The 3,652-nt window shown below is 54.5% G+C and overlaps 1 non-coding gene across 1 annotated transcript; it reads right to left on the bottom strand.

The window, feature by feature from the left end:
- Positions 1-512: 512 nt before the first annotated feature.
- TRNAK-UUU (transfer RNA lysine (anticodon UUU)) lies at positions 513-584 on the bottom strand. Its single transcript has one exon. It is a non-coding gene; the product is annotated as a tRNA-Lys (tRNA).
- Between the last annotated feature and the right edge of the window lie 3,068 nt (positions 585-3,652).

The following is a 3,652-nucleotide window of genomic DNA, read 5'->3' on the forward strand; positions in this document are numbered from 1 at the left end:
TTTAACTCTTAGTATTGTTAACATAAACAGGGACAAAGTCATTATCGTTCCAGGTCACAGGATGCATCATGGGAGGATTAGGGACAAAAGTCCAATATTCTTCAGTCTTCACTTGAATTCTCAGCATTTACAAAAGGCTCAGCAAAATCGCTAGGCGTTGGATTCTTCTCTGAGCTCACTCCGGGTGGTTGAGGCAAGGTTGTATTGTTAAGCGCGCCAGCCGTCTCCGCAGCCGGCTTATCTTGCTTCTGGGCATGTCTGACACAGCGTTCGGGAAGCTAACGAGGGGCTTCTGCGTCTGTTGGAAAAACACAAACATGCCCTCTGCCCCATGGGAGGGGTCAGGTCCATGACGAGATCCATCTATGGGGTCTCTCTAATAAACCAACGGGTAATGCCGCATACGCGGCCCCCAATGCCAATCAGCTGCGGAGCGTCTCTCTACATCTAAAGTTAAAAAGTTAAGAACAAATAAGGAATGTGACACTAACAGTTTAGGAGAATGAGGATCATACCATCCAGGGACTTGAACCCTGGACCCTCAGATTAAAAGTCTGATGCTCTACCGACTGAGCTATCCGGGCGGCCCTGACTTGACGGCCTGTACCTTAAGATCAGTCGCCACCTTAAGATCAGTCGCCACCTTAAGATCAGTCGCCACCTTAAGATCAGGTTCTTCATTCCGCGGGGCCTCCCAAGTCGGAGGAGGCGGAGCAGTCGGCAATGGAGGTGCAGGGCGAGAAAGATCCTCTGCCGAACGAGTGGCTCGCAGGCTACTGCGAGTCCCACGTTCCCATTTTTCAAACTCAGAATCTCCTCTAAGACAATCTCTCACTAATGTCCACAAAGAAAATGCATCAACAGGAGTTTTCTCTGGACCGTGAGCACGGTAGTGTTCACGAATAGGTTCTCCTACCCTTTTCCAAATTTCCATATTAATAGTACCTTCTTCCGGGAACCAGGGGCAAACTTGTTGAATAAAATCTACAAAATGATGTATTTGACTCTTAGAGGTAGTAATGCCTCGCCCCCTCAATAGGGAGCAAAGGACTTGTTCAAAAAGTCCCCTATCTGATGAGTGTGAAATCCCCATGATTATGAACTCTCCAACCCCGCTCCCTGCTACTTTTACTTTTAACTTACCGGGTGCCCGTAGCAGCGGTCCTCTCGGGCTCCCCTATCCTCGCGATTAGGACTCTTCAGGTCCCCCCAGACCCCCTTTTTCCGGGTCCCTGTTATTCCAGACCCCCTTTTTCCGGGTCCCTGTTCTTCGGGCGCCACTCTGCCGCAGTCCGCTGCAGCAAGGGTGGTCGCGAGGTGAGGCGAGGGACTTAATTAAAAGAATGGAGAGGACCATAAGCTCTGATGGCAAATGGCAAATTTAGTCAAGGAACAGCTGTCTTATATACAAACTGTTAATGCCTAAAGCAAGACTGCAGGGAACTAGAAACAATGTTGTTTTTCAAAGTTCGAGCACTCCCTTAAGCTATCAAAAGGGCAAGAAGTTCTCATAACCATCTGGGAACATGACACCTGCGCCAGGGTCTTGTTGTGTCTTTCAAGGCTGGGAACTAGAAGGTTAGGAAAGTGTCAAGGTACCTGCCGGCTCCAGGGACCAGAAACCAAGTTCATCCACCATTCTCACAGTGGAGAACTCTGTCCTTGGTCCCCTTGTGGCCTGGTGGGCCCCCACAGAAAGTGATGAAGACCAAGGTTAGCAAGGGATCCCACCTTCTCTCCAAACACCGCCCATGCGGCTGTGTGTAAATCACTTTTCTCTACAGTGTCACAGATTCTGGCACCCAAACGGAGTTCAGTCTGATGAGAGCAGGACAGTTCAGCACCAGGACCCTGGTGGCCTTGGAAGGAGTTGGGGACACAGCAGGGGGAAGTGAGAGTTTTCACGGTGACTGAGACCGGGGCACACATACCCTGAGATCCACTAAGATGCAGCGGCACCTACACCAGGGAAGGGTGGGCCAGGGAACCTGCCCATTTGACTGTCCCCTCCTGGGACCGCCCTGGGAGTGGCTTCACTCCTGTACACCTGCCACTCACAGCTCAGTAACAGTCACCACAGGAAGACACTGTCTGTGAACCTCAGGGCACCTGCTTTCTCTCCTACCCAGGCTCCTTGCGGTCTTGACCCTGCCCTCACCCCAGCCCACACATCTCCCTCCCATCCAGGTAGGGACCACTCTGTCCTGACCTCCCTCTTCTTCCAGGCATGTGTGGCCCCCAGACAGATGGTGACCATGTTCTGTGCAGGAGCAGCAGTGACATTGGCATTATAATTGTGATCCCAATACAAACAGCCATAACGCAGCCTAACATGGCTGAGATAGAAGGTCAAGAACCGAAGCTCACAGACCCAGGGGACAACACGGCCTTTGTGAGCTTCCCTCTGTGCTCCTCACAGCCCTGAGGCTGGTAGCTGTGCAGGTTCCCATGCAGGGTGGGCACGGGGCTCTTTGCCACAGTGTCTCAGTGCTGGGAAGGGGACACAGTCCATCAGGGGCTGGCCCTCCTCTCCGCCTCTCCCCTGTCATGCTGTCACCTCCCATCATGTGGAAAACCTTCTAGGTTCAAGGCTAAAGGACTGAGTCCCTCCTCTCTCCCACCACTGGGCACAGAGTATCCTTCTGAACACAAGCACACAAGGCCACTTGGGAACAACCCCGTGCCCCACTGTGGTCTGTGAGCTCAGACACAGAAGGACAGCGCATGACAGGCAAGTCACGTGGTGTCCTGACCCGGCAGAGTCTGGGGCATCATCAGCTGATTCTACTTCCTGCCACTGCCTCCACCCTGTCCTAGGACATGGCCTCTCTGTCCAGCATTTCACTCTGTCCTTTCTTCCCACCACCAGGGGAAGCAACGGGGACAATTGACCTTGGCCTGCCTGGGAACCATGAGAAGGCAGATCGGGAGAGGCAGGGTCCTCCTGGCAGCAGGTCAGCCTTCGCCTGCACCCAGCTGCCTGGAGCCCTGCTAGAGCCCCGGGTCCTCCTGTCAAAGGGACTCCCTCCTCCTCGTCCTGCGTTCCTCTCTCCTCCTCACAGGCAGGAGGTCTCACCTCTCTGCCGACAACTCCCTATGGGTACCGATGCCCACCTGGCTAACTCTGCCTTTCCCTTTAAGGTCCTGTAGAAAAGTCCCCTCCCTGGGGAGGCCATCCATAATGCAAACACTGAGCAACAGGCTTTTTCTGAGGGAACTCATCAGACCCTGGGCCCCCCCTCTGAAGCTCTGAGCACAGCTCCCACCTCAGCCGTCCCTTCCCTATCCCACACTCAGTCCTGGGAGGGGAGACACACACAGGCCCCCACAGAGCAGTGACTGGGAAGAGTGCACTCAGGGCGACCCCCACACTGGGCACTACATATCAGTCTTGTGGGCCAGCATAGACTCTGGGGAACTGTGACCTCTCCTCATTGTGACCCCAGAAGGAGCCGCAAGGGGGATGCAGGGTCTCGGTGTGGGGGGGAGACTGGGCTGTGTGGGCCCAGAGGCAGCTCCCAGGGGCAGGGTCAGCCTGTCAGGGAAGGGGAGCTCAGGGCAGGAGGCCCCACCCCAGGGGTTGGTGATCAGAGAGACAGAGGCAGCTGGTGTCCTCAGAGCTATGTCTTTGGAGAGGACTGTGACTGCAGTC

This window comes from Sturnira hondurensis, unplaced genomic scaffold (assembly GCF_014824575.4).
Source record: "Sturnira hondurensis isolate 20B ecotype Veracruz unplaced genomic scaffold, ASM1482457v3 Scaffold0025249, whole genome shotgun sequence".
Lineage (NCBI taxonomy): Eukaryota > Metazoa > Chordata > Mammalia > Chiroptera > Phyllostomidae > Sturnira > Sturnira hondurensis.